Source organism: Mustela lutreola, chromosome 3, assembly GCF_030435805.1.
Source record: "Mustela lutreola isolate mMusLut2 chromosome 3, mMusLut2.pri, whole genome shotgun sequence".
Lineage (NCBI taxonomy): Eukaryota > Metazoa > Chordata > Mammalia > Carnivora > Mustelidae > Mustela > Mustela lutreola.
This window is the reverse complement of record NC_081292.1, coordinates 70,191,792-70,207,120: the sequence shown is the minus strand read 5'-3', so window position 1 is coordinate 70,207,120 and position 15,329 is coordinate 70,191,792.

Below are 15,329 nucleotides of genomic sequence, written 5' to 3'. Positions count from 1 at the left end.
ATTAGTAAATAACAGCACTGTCATACAGGAAAGAGGATATACAGACCTTTCTGTCTGGGTCATGGTTGGCTACTCTGAATTAAACTGCTGCTGTTTTGCAGACTTCTTTTGGTAAGTTAATAATTCAGTCAATGGCCACTAGGCAGGCTTACTATTGTTGATATTGTTAGATGCGAACACCATAATGGATTTCTTGGTTTTCTAGTTGTAGATGAGTTAGTTATTACCATCACATACTACTCTCAAATACTCATGGCCATGGTTCTCAATTTACAAAAATCTATTATTGGAAAAGTGTTTGGTATTCATGTAATTCAAATATCCTGTTATATGTTGGCTAAACAATGGCATAGCCATTCAGTGGAATGATAAGAGACATGTTATAGAAACCCTTTTGATGACTTGGTAAGCTGTACATGATATGATGCTGGATTAAAAAATTAAATTAAAATAGGATGTAGAGTATTAGCAAATATACATATAAAGAAAAAATAATAACATTGACCAAGATACCTAAATATAGAGAAAGTAGAATTATGAATTTTTCTTTTTTTGAATTTTCCCCCAATTTTCTAAATTTCATACAAATAACAGCTACTATTATTATATTAAAATACAGTTTTAGGGGCGCCTGAGTGGCTCAGTCAGTTAAATGTCTGCCTTCTGCTGAGGTCATGATCCCTGGGTCCTGGGATCCAGCCCCACGTCGGGCTCCCTTCTCCTTCCTCTGCCTCTGCAACTCCCTCCCAGCTTGTGCTCTCTCTCTCTCTCCATGAAATAAATAAATAAAATCTTAAAAAATATATATCATTTTAAAAGCAACCAAAAATGTCTTTCTATATTGTAACATTAACATACATACACACCTATGTGCAAAAAAAAACCCATATAAAGTAATTAATAAAGGTTATCTCTGGATTGTGAGATTATGTTTGGTTTCTTTATTCTTTCCTATAGGCTTTAGGTTTTCTCCAATGCATGCTTTTTATAATCAGAGTAAACAAATTATTCAAAAAAGCAAAAGAAAAATGATGTATTTTCTAAGCAGTTTGTCCCAGTATATGTCCCAGAACATGATGACCCACCTAATGAGCTCCTAGTAGAAGACCCTGTGACATTCATGTATTGAATTATGTATTACCATTAGGTCATAAAACAATTTTGTATGGTCCCTTAATCCTCTTGACAGTTGCATTTGTGTGAATGAATAGCATCCCCATTTTAAAAAATTGTGATGTAGTAATTTCATGTTGTCCAATACTGTCTGGACTCTCCTTTCCCCCGCCATGGGTTGCTTTTTCACAGGTATCTCTGCTTTTCTTTCCCTTTGGTTGGTGCCATCAGTCATGTTGGCAGGAGTTTGCTTCTAATCATAGCTGTTGATGTCAGATGCAGTTACTAATTTGAAGCATTAGCTTTTCCAAATTGTGAACTCTGGTTTCTCCTTTGGGTCATTTAAAAGCTATATGAAGACCATTCCCTTCATACAAAAAAAAAAAAAAAAAAAAAGTAAAAACTTAAAATTAGCAGACAGAGCCCATTGAAAAATGAAGGAAAAAAATGGGCCCATTTTTAGAGACTCTTAGCGTCAGAGAATAATGAATGATTCATTAACTAATCCCAGTTTCCTCAACGAGGTCAGATCATTAGTCACTTTTGGTTTCTGAGTTGAGATGCACGAACACTTTGGATCAGTTTTTGATACGGTTTTAAAAAATAAAAATCAAGTAATGAATCAGTTTTGTGAAATAGCAAGTTTTTGACATTTGGATCCCTTCTCATAAACCAAAAAGAAATAAAAGAAGAAATAAAAGACTTGAGAGAAAAGGACTACCAAATTTAATTGGTAATTTGGTAATAATACAACTACAACTAAATTAGCATACATATAGACTGTTAGAGTAAGCATAACTTTAAAAAAAATCTTTCTCTAAGATCTATGTATGTCTCTATCTTACAAAAAGCTAATTGTTCCCCCGTTTTCCCCTTATATAATATGACAAAACTAATATTTTTACATATCCCCTTTTTACTATAACTTTGATACAAGTCATTGTATGGAGAAGGAGAATGAGTACAAAGAGGAAGTCAATGGCAAGCCACCAAAAAAATCACCACTCCTTTCGGTTTTACAGGTTATTTTTGTGACTGTAGTTCCTACTTGGGCTCACACCAGAGGCCATGTCTCCTTAATACAATGAGAGAGCAAAATGCATCATATTTAATTTTTTTAAAGTGTGGTAATTATTACTAATAATCATCTTGTTTAGTCATTAACAACCAGTGGCTATAAGCTAACTTCTTGCATCCCTGGGACCCTGTGGCTAAAGGGGAGTAGGGAGTATGTTTTTGGTGGCTATTTCATATTTGAATACCGAAAAAGGCATTACTGTGCTGGGAGAGGAATCCAGTTGAGATATAATGAATCTGGACTTCCATTTTACAAAGTTTTGTTGTTGTTCTTGTTCTTATATATTGGTTCAGGATTTTATTTTGCATACTCATTAAATGTGTAACACTGTTGGAAAATTTTTCTCTTCCCAAATGTTTCAAATTAGTGTTTCTGTGCTATCAACTATTTGTCCCGTTTAAAATTTTTTTTTTCCTTTCCCTTTCTCCGTTTTCATCTTGGGCTACAGTTCCTTTTATCTGGGAAAGAAGGGCCTAACGTTCCTTCCCATCCAAGTCAAGTGACCTCATACTAGTGCCATTGCTACTGGTAAAACTACAACAATAATAACTATAACAATATGTAATTATTATGCTGTGCCAGGCACTCTTTTAAGAACTTTAAATTATATAGTCATTCAATTCTGACATAAGATCTGTAAGATAGGTCCCATTACTACCTTCCCAGCTTCCTACTTTGGACACTGAGGGCTGGAGAAGTTAAGGCACAAAGCTAGCACGTGTCAGAGCTGCAAGAACAACTTGGCAGTCAGGCTCTTGAATCAATACTTGTCATGATTCTACGCCACTTCTCAAGGTTAACAACTCAAACCAAATGCCTTGTGTAGAATTATGGCTTCACGGCAGCGGGTGGGCTCTAATTATCCACATTATTATAAAAAGTCTCACTACCTATAATGATAAATCTTGAAGATCCTTATATGCGTAGTTCTGAATTGTCATTTATATATTTGAATTTGGAGTGTTTTTGTTAGCCTCTTTTTTATAGGTAATAGTCAATAAGACTTTTGCCATTTATGGAAACATAGATTACCTTTTCCTGTTCCCTATATCACAGAGCAGGAAAGAGGGGGAATAGACAACCTCACACATATAAACTTACCCAGTGTCTTGCTTCACTAGTTCAGTTCATAAACATCCATTTTTAATTTTTTTTCAGTTAACCATTTGAAAAAGGAATCATATGAGCAGTGAAATCCTGGATGTTTGTTTTGAATTCCCCCACACTAAAGGCCGAAGAGCCCCTGTGGGGGGTTCGGTCTCTCCTGGAGCAGAAACTGTCCCGACTGGAGCACTGCACCTGGTCTGCAAGGATCTAGAATCTCAGCACTGTCATGGCCTGCTGCTGCCACGTGGAGACACCAGTCTACTGTGCCAAGTTGCCCGCCATGCTCAAATCTCTGCCAGTGTTGCAAGAGTGCCCACATCCAGCTCTCTTTAATCCACACTCACAGGCTTGGCCTTCATTCCCCAAACTCCAGCTACTGTGCCAGTGAAGCTGGGTCAGTAGAAGCTTCCAGGATCTGGCATGAACAGTGACAAGTGAACAGACATACAAAAAACTCTGTCTAATGAACACTTAATCCCTTGTTGAAAGAGCAGAACATTAACCTAGATTCTTCCTTTTCTCCAGATAATTGAATTTTAGGAGCGTTACTGCTCTTCCTTGCCATTGGACCTTAAGTAGAGCACCCACATTCACCCTTGTGATCTCCTTGTATCTGAAGCCTTCTGAGTATCGTCTGTAAATTGGTCCTAGTCTCCAGTTCTCTGTATACCAAAGCGGGGGTTGGAATTCTAAAAAACAAACGCATTCCTGATCATTCTTATTCCATTGTCCTCTCAATACTGGATAGCTATTTACCCTTTATATTTACATAATTAAGGAAAGAAGAAAACTTTTTAAAGAAAACCTTCCCTAATAGGCCTGTTCCTAGTGATCAGGGATTTCCATTCATAAAATCTAAGAGTACTTAGCATTTCAACTACTCATCTTAGGTGGAGTTCATTTGAATTCTATTTGAATAAGACACCCTTCCACCCCCAGTCTCTTTAATAAAGTATAAAATAATTAAAAGAGCAAAAAAAAACAATACAGACACTCAGAAAAAGAAGTGAACTAACATGTACTTAATCATGTGCAAGACATTGTTTTGGGTAATTGACATATACATCATATACATGATGTCATGTATGTGCATGCACATAGGAATGTATTTGGGTATGTTTTTGCTATAGCAAGAGGCAAGAGAAGTGCCCTGAATAGAAGTGGTTGCTATTAGAAGAAGGGCAGGTATAAATGCTCTGGACATAAGTGTAGCCACCCTTTGACTGGTGTACTCTGATTAAAGGAGGGTAAAAGTCAGACCTTTTGCATTTCCAAACAGAGTTTGGTAAAGGGGAAATTGTCAGGACTCTGGATCTGTGAGACAGCAGGTGCCTCACCCAGTTATGACCTTACCCCTCTGAGGCCATGTTCCTGCCCAAGGAGGGCTGGGTAAAATAAGAAGAAAGAAGGGTGCCAGCTTCACTTTTAAGGGCCAATCATTATCCTCCATGAGGAAATACCAGTTCCCCAAATATTCTTTTAATTAATAACAAGTTAGTGGCAGAGATGTGAACATAGGCCTTTCTGATCTTAAAACTCATGTTCAGAAATGTGGTAGTAAAGAGACAGCAGGTAGTTTCGGACTCAAGCTTTAATTCTGACCGAAGGATAGCAAACCGCATTTAGCACTGTGTTAAAGATTCTGGGGTCAAATTCCAGTCCAAGAGGACTCCAGAAGTTTGCCGTAGACTGCGGGGAAAGAGAACTGAAATACTTGGGTCGGACATCTCCTCAGCAATGGTGTTGGAGCCTTTCCAACCCAAACCAACAGATCAGTAGCAGCAAAGTGTGCCCATGCTGGCTGTCTTCCAAACAAATTAACCAGATTATCTCATGTCAGCAAGGTATTAAAAAATGAAATCCAAATGTCATTTCAAGTGAAACTTGTTTTTGATAATTTCTAAAAAAAAAAACAAAGTTCACTTCTAGGCAATTAAAAAATAATAAGCCCAGTCTAATACACATACATATATTGCACTTGGGGCTTTACTGCTTTTTCTTCTCTCAAGTTTTTGGTTGAAAGGGAAATTTGCTAAGGGCAGAAAGACCCTGACAGATATTTGTGTGTTCTGGATAATACCTTGTAATAGGCTGTAAGGGGTAGAGTAAGATGAGTTCCATTTCAGAAAACAAAGGCAATGGGAACACAGGGAGGTGATCCTTTTCAATTTGGGAAAAGTGCTGAAACAGTTTTTATAAAATGTGGCCATAATTGTGGGGTTGGGAAACTGGCTATGCAGCTTCTCTCCCAGGAAGTGAAAGCAGTTGTCTGGAACCTCACCGCAGAGGTGTGTGTATAAGAAACTGGGTTGAAGGAAGACAACACGATGCAAGTTCTGAAAACAAGCAATAGGCAGGAAATACAGAACAAAACCTGTAAACATAATGAAACGTAATTCTCTTTCTGCCTTAGGAATTATAGAACTCAAAATTAAAATCATTTGTGTTTTTCTGCCTTACCTTAAGTAGAGTTAAATAACAGGAAATTCACTGCTGTAATACATCCTCAAGCTATTTAGACAGTTTATACACAAACCTTTTATTGCTTAAATCTCAGGACTGGATTTGTATAGATATTCAGCAGAAGTTCTTAAGAGGTTACAGTCAAAACATTACACATCTGAGTTTATAATAGTATTCTAAATAGAATTCAAAACACAAGCAAAGAGATGGTACTGAGGGATGAAAGAAAGAAAGAACAAGGAAATAAGGGCTAAAGGGAAAATGACAACCCTCTACCTACACCTCCAATAGCAGGGAAGGAAAACAAGGAAAGAGAGGAAGGAAGGAAGGAAGGAAGGAAGGAAGGAAGGAAGGAAGGAAGGAAGGGAGGGAGGGAGGGAGCCCAGCCAGTCAGGCAGGAGTGAGGGAAGGCAGAGAAAGAAAAAAATAAACACAGTTAAAGTTGCTTTCTGTGGTCGCTTCTAAAATCATATTAAAGCAGCATGTAGAGATAATAGTGGAACTTGAGCTTATATCAGGGAAGGTTAAGTGCTATAAGAAACAACATCATATTATCAGTGGCTTCATACAGTAAAGATAAATTCCTGGCCCACCTTGCAGCCCATGTGGGTTGGGAAGATCTCCTATGTACTGGAGACACAGGGACTTTGTTCTTTTCATCTTGCATTGCTCTCATCTCTACAAGCTGTAGGAGGGACACCTCAATGAAGATCTCACAAGGTTGGGGTCCTAGAAGTGGCGAATGTTCCCTTGGCCAAAACAAAACAGAGTCCAATGGCCCCCACCTAATTAAAAATAAGCTGGGAAATATAGTTTAACTCTATGTCCTGGAAATAGAGACAGATTTGGTGAACATCTAGCCAGTCTGTTGTTTTTTTTTTTTTTTTTTAAATCAAATTACTTTTATTAACATATAATGTATTCTTTGCCCCAGGGGTACAGGTCAGTGAATCGCCAGGTTTACACATTTCACAGCACTCACCATAGCACATACCCTCCCCAGTGTCCATAACCCAATAACCCTTACCCTCCCTCCCACCCCCCAGCAACCTTTAGTTTGTTTTGTAAGATTAAGAGTCTCTTATAGTTTGTCGCCCTCCTGATCCCTTCTTGTTTCATTTTTTCCCTCCCTACCCCCCACGACTCCCTGCCCTGCCTCTCAAATTCCTCATATCAGAGAGATCATATGATAATTGTCTTTCTCTGACTTATTTAACTCAGCATAATACCCTCTAGTTCCATCCACGTTGTTGTAAATGGCAAGATTTCATTTCTTTTGATTAGCCAGTCTGCAATAGTATGCTCACTCCACTTTAAGGACAGGTAGAAGAAAATGATGGAGGGAGAGAGTCTTACTTTCTACGGAAGCTCAAGTTTCTTTCTTTAAAAATTTTTGACTTGAATCCTCATAATAAAAATGTCTATATCTAATGATTTATGACTAGCTATGGCCAAGGAACTGCTTTGATTTCTTCCTAGGCTCTTGAAATTCAACAGTATACTGCATTTCCTGATGAATGTCAGCAAGCCCTTTTAGGTCATTTTTCCCTTAGAAATTCTTTACCTTTCAGGGGTGATGAGCCCTTGCCATTGTCTGAAGGCTGGAGCAGCAGGAGGAATCTGGGTGCACTGGTCCATGTCACCACTCAGGAAAAAGGAAAAGAGACTTTTCTTGGAGACGACAAAAAACAAAGAGTTTCTTTTGGCTGAGTTATTTGGAATTTTTCTGTATTCTACATATTAAGACAACTTTTTTTTTTTTTACACTTAAATTTTGGTAATAACACCTTTTGGTTTTGCTGTCTTGCTAACTATTCACTGGTCTTACACAGGTAGGTGTATTTGTTCTTGGAAAAATTTTGTGTTTTTCTTCTTTGCATAATCTTCCCTAATTCCCAATCATCTAATAATGGTAAAAAATAACAAACTTGAAGCTTTCATACTTCAAATCAAAAGTTACACTTTAATATTCTTATAATTATGTGGAAGAGAAAAGAGAATGCAATTACTAGAGTAAATTTAGCTTTTGTATAGAAGAAATCTATGGTAGAACTATAATTATTATAATAGCGTAGTAAATATACAGATCGTAACTTGCAGCTATTTTTCAGTATAATTATTATAGTGTTGCTATTACTAGAAACAATTTACTATAGTTTTACTAGGCAAAATATTAGTTACTCTATTTTTCATGTTGTAACTATGGCTTGTTATGGTTTTATGACAAAACTAGAATGCTATTATAATGAATTTTATTACGTTGTACTTCTAAGTGGTAGAGAGGGACTTTACCTTATTTTCTAACTTGGCTTTGCACTCATGTATGACTCAGAGTATATTTACTTGAGTTTCCTTCGTATTTGTTTTCCACTGTGGAAAAAGAAATATTCATTAAAAAATCGTATTAGAAACAATATCTAAAATCTAGTCTTTATTAATTGCAGTTAGATTCACTTCGTGGATTAATCGAAGTGAAATATTAACCTTCTGTTATTGAGCATATGTTGGGATACTTTGTTTCACTACAAGTGAAGTACGTTATTCATAATAAAGAATATATTTGCTCTCAAAAATTAAATAATGGAAACTGGACCAAGTCCCAGGAGTCCTTTGTCCTCATTTGTCTTTTGCCACAAACCTTTTGTCTTGTGTTCTCTCTCTGAGCTCAGTTTCCCCTCTCATGGGAGTATCTGCATTAGTTACCATGCCATCATGAGATGTTAAGTTTCTATACATTCTAAAGAAAGACAAAACTGTCCTTGAAGTCATTTATATTACTAACCACTCATTTTAAGGTACTACCTCATTACTGGTTATAACTAACATTAGTTAAATAGCCTGGTTAAGAGTAAGTGTCGAGTATTATACAATATAAAAAAAGCTGTTAAGGGCTTTAATTGTCTTGGATTTTCTGGCAGCTACATTTTCTTCTTGGAGTGAGTCAGTCACCTTAGGATACACTAATTTTTTTTTCTTTTGCATACTAATAAATTACTACTCTAGGAGAAGAAATAAAATAGTAGATTACTATTAGACCAGCTATACCCCATTCTTTCCAACAAACTTGGAACCATCAGGCACAAAGGATGGAGATGGAGAAAGATGAAGATATCAGCTATACTAGTGAGAAGTTTTACTGGGGAAAGTGGTTTGGATCCATGGCCAGGTCCTTCTAAGATTCACATCCTGTGTAACCTTCTCTCCAATCCCAAACACTAATCTCAGGCAGAGCCTTAAAGTGTCTCCCTGATTAGGCAGGCACTTCAAATACAGCAGGAAGATGAACAGAAACATTTGGAAAATAGGCTGGTCTATATAGATTAGGGGCACTGAGTCAAGCATGCTTGGATGTTTCTTTCAAATTTATCAATCAAACGTATTACTACAAAGAGTCATGGGGTGAAAATAAGGCAACCACTGTCTCCCCTTTATTTTTGAGAGGCCCAAGAAAGGAATAAGCAGCCTGAAACAATTTGTAGACTGCTAAATGGTTGGGTCATGCTCCTCAGGTCTGAATTTTATCCATCCCTGTTGTTTGGTTATGCCATCTTAAGCAAGCTCCTTAGTTACTCCTGACTTCATTTATGAAGTGAGGATAGAAATATTCACTTCCTTACAGAAAAGAAATGAGCAAATATATGCAAATATGCAAAAACCTTTTCTTTTTTCCCCTTGGCATCCAGGAAGACTCTATTTCCCAGACCATGTGACTGCATTCTGGTCAATGAAGTAGTTGGCAGAAATGAAGTTTGCCATTTTCAGGTCTGGCCCATAAAACTTCATGCACAATTCTTCACACTCTTTATTTCCTTCTGCTCTAGCCGGATCCAAAGGATCCAAAGTAAGAACTCGAAGCTCTATAACTCAGTATTTTAACGATAATCCAACTTTGTAGTATGATTCATATGAATTTACAGAGTGGAATATGTCCTCTAAAAGATGTCTTATTTCTCATAACCCAAAGGTAATTTTTAGTAGATTTCCATAGGCAAGAAACAGTTCAATGAATAAGATTTAGAACTACGCAGAAATGAGGGTACTGAAGCAAATACACAATAAAAGAGATCTCAGATCAATACTATTATAATTCATAAGCAAAATATTATCATAAAATGGTATATAACAGTTTTGTTTAAAGTTAGAACCATTTCTCTTCCATTTAAAGTTTTATATAAAATCAGCTTTATGTGGTGATAAACTTGAGTGGTCATTAGTTACCTAAGAAATAATAAAATTTGAATAGTCTTCCAATAATTCTGATGAAACTATTTTTTAAAAGCTTTGGTGCTGTGGGGGGGGGGTGGTGGAGTCTGTAGTTCACTTAGTCATGTATTTACTAGATCAGGGAAAACTGGATAGGTAGTAGGGAGTCATATTTTTAAAAACTTCCCTTTGGTCCTAGTGGGCATTTCATGGACACTTCACTTAAGCTCCTTGAAAATAGGAAGACTGTTTGTCCTGTTTGCTGCTATATTTCCAATAATTAATACATAGAGAAGATGTGACATGTATTTTTTTTTAACAAAAATATAGCCAGAAGAATCTCTATGAGATCTTTATTTAAAAGAGCAATGTAATTCAATGTTAATTTTTTAAAAAGTTAATTAATAGTACGTGTGCTCAAGAGACCAGTTTCCCTTCAGTGTAGAGGGTGGATTGAAGTAGTGGGGATTGATGGATGGGAGAGAGATGAGTTAGGAAGTCCTTAAGAATCCAGACACATGATATTTAAAGCTTTGAATGATGTTGAGACAGTGTAGAAACAAAAGAGTGCAAACTCAGGATGTTTTTGACCTTATTCAATTGAAGATGAATGAGGAAGAGGGAAAAGTAGAGCGTATCCTTCAGATTTCTAATTTGAACAATGACGGGAGTGTAGATAATAAAGCTATCCACCAAGAGAGAGAATCTAAACAGTGAAGCCATGAAATTAGAGGAGGAGGACAAATATTACTGTCAGTCATGGCTTATTATATATAGCTGGAAATGAACGGTAGCAATTGGAGATAAGAGTTAGGAGTTTGGGAAAGAGACTGAAAGAAGATAATCAGCGATCATCTTCATACAACTTCATGTGGCTACAGAGCATTTGAAATGGACCAGGTCCAAAGTGGACGTTCTGTAAGCATAATATCTGCACTGGATTCTGAAGATTTAATAAGAAAAAAATGTAAAATATCTTATTAATAACTTTATATTGAAGATATGTTGCAATGAAAATATTTTGGCTCTCTTGGGTTAGATAAAATATATCAGTAAAGTTTCACCTGTTTCTTTATAGATTGTGGGTTTTTTTTTTTAATGTAACACTAAAATTAAAAATTATCCTGCATTGCATTTCTATTAGAAAGCTCTGTGCTATTTTATTGACAGGAAAATAATTGATAGTTTTCTACTCTATCTGACTCTCCTTCACTTCTTATTTTGAGTATTTGAGGTTTGGAAAAAAAATTTAAAGTGTATTTTGGTTAATTGAACACAATATTAAATTCACTTTACAGAGTAAGAGTTGTATGTTTCATGCCTTTGTGAGGGAGGTATGAGTTCTGCACTGCCCGGGAGATTCTCACAGTGAAAAGATCAGGGTTCTGAGCCCTATTTGCACCAAGGGCAGGGAATGTGCATGTGGTGGGGGCCTGCACACATGCATATGCCCAAACATAGACATAAAATGCACCATCCTCTTTTTATACTTTATAGGTAAAACATTGGGGTTTTGGGGTTCCCCATATTTCTGCATATTCTTTTAGGAAAAATGAACCCAAATTACTGCAACAAAATTTTCTTCTGGCTTTTGACCAATGGAATGAAGAAGTAATTATTCCAAGCATATCGTAGGGAGAAAATTGTTCGTTTAAAAGCCTGGGAGTTAAATTATACAACATCTATAGAAAATGATAGAAGTATGATTGTTACTTAGTCTGTTGCCCTTACTCTCTCCTTTAAATTACATTTATGTAGTAAAATAATCCAATACATTTTAACCTTTCTCATCAAAACATCCAGAGAAGATTCAGATTGAATGTTACAGCATGAGTAAAATTCATTTTATCTCATATAACTTCTTTACCCTTTCATTCCAGTTGCCCTTGACAAAAGCCATTGTTTCATTCTATTGCCAGTATTGCCTTATGCCAGATTATCTCTTGTTCTAATATGTTCTCACTAGCATATAGAAGCTCATTTAAAAAAAAAAAAGGAATTGAAAGCTATTTTATAAACGTCTTATAATGTGATCTTTGGGACAGAAATAATTATGATCTTTTTAATTTTTCTATAATTTCTTTGTTTAGAAAGAAGAAAAATTCGTATTTTCCCCCATTTTTTACTCAACATGGACATTTCTGTATTGTTGACAAGAAAAGGAGCAATTTTAAAGAATACAACTAGCAGAGGATGTTCAACAGTGACTTAACATTTTCAATAATAGATTTGAAAGCGACAGATTTAAATAAAACAACTCAAACCACATTCATTAAAATCCTTGTCTTATAGAATTTTAGTATTGAATTGCTCATGCTATAAGGATGTCTGAACCTAATTGCTAATGTAAGATCTCTTTTTAATATTAGTTGTATAGCTACAACCAACATTGTAGATTGTGGTAAAAAGTACAAATACTTGTTTATCTGATCTCTGCTCCAGTGAATTTGTTTCTCAGGGAGTCACCATCCATTGTTTTTGTATATTTCTTAATTTAAACAGATAGAAAACAGTTAGAAAAAAACTTATCATTGCTATTACCCATTGTTGGCCTCTTGCTTAAATTAGAGAGGGTGGTAGAGCTGAAGGAGAATTTTCTTTCTTTCTTTTTTTTTTTTTAACATTTTATTTATTTATTTGACAGAGAGAGATCACAAGTAGGCAGAGAGGCAGGCAGAGAGAGAGAGAAGAGGAAGGAGGCTCTCCACAGAGTAGAGAGCCTGATGCAGGGCTCGATCTCAAGACCCTGGGATCATGACCTGAGCCGAAGGCAGAGGCTTAATCCACTGAGCCACCCAGGTGTCCCAAAATTTTCTCTTTTTTTAAGAAGACATTAAATACATATAATTATTCCATGCCACAGAAAAATGCCCATTGATGTTGAAATAAGAACCTTAACTCATGTTACCTATAAGCAATTAAATATTTAGATTTTCCCAACCTTGATCTGAACAGTAGCCTAGTTTGTTTGCAAACCCCATGAAAATCCAATTTCTCTATGATTCTTTGAAGTTACACTTAATACAATCATCCAATAATTATATTTCAAACTTTTTAAAGCAAAAAAGAAAAATGACAACCAGCAATAAGCAAAGACAGCAAAATAGAGAACATATTATTTGACCTTATATAAAGAACACTGAGCTTAGTTCTACTATAGTGAAAAGTGAGCAGGAGAAAGGCAACCTTAGAAACTTTAGCTCTGTGGCTTTGTCATACGTTGTCATAAATAACATTATAATTGAATTGATAACATTTTAATCCAATATAATTATAAATATTCCCATTAAAACACGGAAAATATATAGCATAACAGTACATCTTAAAAGGGCTATTTTATAACTTGAATGAATTTATAAGCAAGTCTACTTGTAAAGTCAGTCAAATTCATGATGTTTTTCTATTATTGCTTTTTAAGACTCAAATTTACCATGTTCTTCCCCAGGTACCAATCATCTTCTTAGCGCCAACACTTTCTGAAAAAAGAGGATAACAGATAACAGTAATGAAGAGATTGACTACCAATTTTCTAGCCTTTGAAACCCTTTGTTTTCTTACAGATATCTATAGCAACTGAAATAACAAAGATATTGTTACTCTAAATGTTAAATAGTACTTTGTGGGACTTCAGCAAGAATTTTTCTTGACAACACTGTGAATGTTCCAAATGATTTGGAAAACTAAACTTTGTAAATTTTGAACCCACTAGCTGCCCAAACTAGTTGCAGGTGAGAAATGTATCTCAAGATTTAATACATACACCAGTACAACTGATTTAAATTGGACAAAGTATTCCTCTCAGTCCCTAAAAACAGGTAAGTCTATTTGGATAATTCTCCACAATGGAATAATATAACCTTTTTAAAGGTACTCTATGAAGAAATGTTGTATAAGGCCCCATGGATTTGTGTTTGTAAAAATAAAAACATACAAATGACTTCACAGTTTCGTCAATTCAAATGTGCTGTTATTCATTACCTTTTGATGCTCCTTGTGATGGTGCTCCTAAGCAAGGTACGTTTCCAGGGCTTAATGGCGGATGGTGCTTGGATCTCCAGCTTTCACTTCTTCACCCTTTATGGTACATTTTAGCACCCATAGGCTAATTTCTGGCCACAATCTTTTTCTTTCTATTGCCAGTGTTGAATATACAGCTGCCTCTTGAATAATCAGAGATAGGTGTGCAGTTGGAAATCCACATATAACTTTTGACTCCCCTAAAACTTAACTACTAATAGCCTACTGATGGCAGAAGACATATTGATAGCATCAATCCTTGATTAACAGATTTTCTTTGTTATATATATCATATACTGTACTTTTATAATAAAGTAAGCTAAAGGAAAAAAATGTTATTAAGAACATCATAAGAAAAAAAATACATTTACATTACTGCACTGTATTTATGGGGAAAAAATCTGTGTTTAAGTGGACCCATGCAATCAAACCTGTGTTGTTTAAGAGTTAACTGTATTACTCTTCTTTTTATAGTATATATAGTATAGCAAATAATGCAGTAGAAGTTACACTGAAAAGACATGAGTGAATAGTCTTCTCAGAGAGGAATATATATAAGAGGTCCTGCCTGTGGTGCCATGATTGAGTCTTAGTGATCAGTAGAACAAGAAGGACCCTTAGAAGTCTAAGTTAGAAATTGTTCTCTCATTATTGGATTGTGAACGGATATACGTTGGGGTAGATATGATGATAAAGACATTCTATTGCCCCAGTTTATTTGCATGGCAAGTAACAGATATATCATAAGCTTCTCAAATTTAACATGTTCAAAATAAAACATTTTTTTTTCCATGTAAGAGAGGGATTAGAATGGAGTGGTTGAGAGGGTCAAGAAGACGGATGAAAGCTTGGGAGGGGGTTGGCACATGGGCCTTCAAAGCCTCACTGAAGACGATGTTTTTGTTTGTTTGTTTGTTTACTTACATCCATCCACAAGTATTCTGTTAGTGCCACCCCTGTGCCCTGAACTGTGTTTGGTCCTAGAGCAATTCTAAGATTGCCTATCAAGTAAGTGATCACAAGAGAGACAGATCATGGAGGCCAGGAGCTCTGCCATTCAACAGGAACAAATTAGTTTAGGTTCAGATTACCAACATCTCCAGGGTGGTTCCAACCATACAAGCAGAGAGAAAAATGAAAGAAATATTTCAAGAAAGACTCTCTTAGATTTTGATGAATGCAGAATAAACTATGTTTATTTATTTATATTTATATATTATATATTTATATTTATTATATATTATTATTTCATATTATATAATATATTTATATTATATAAAATATATATTTCTATATTATATATAACATATTATATAATATATGTTATATTTATAAATGTAATAATTTT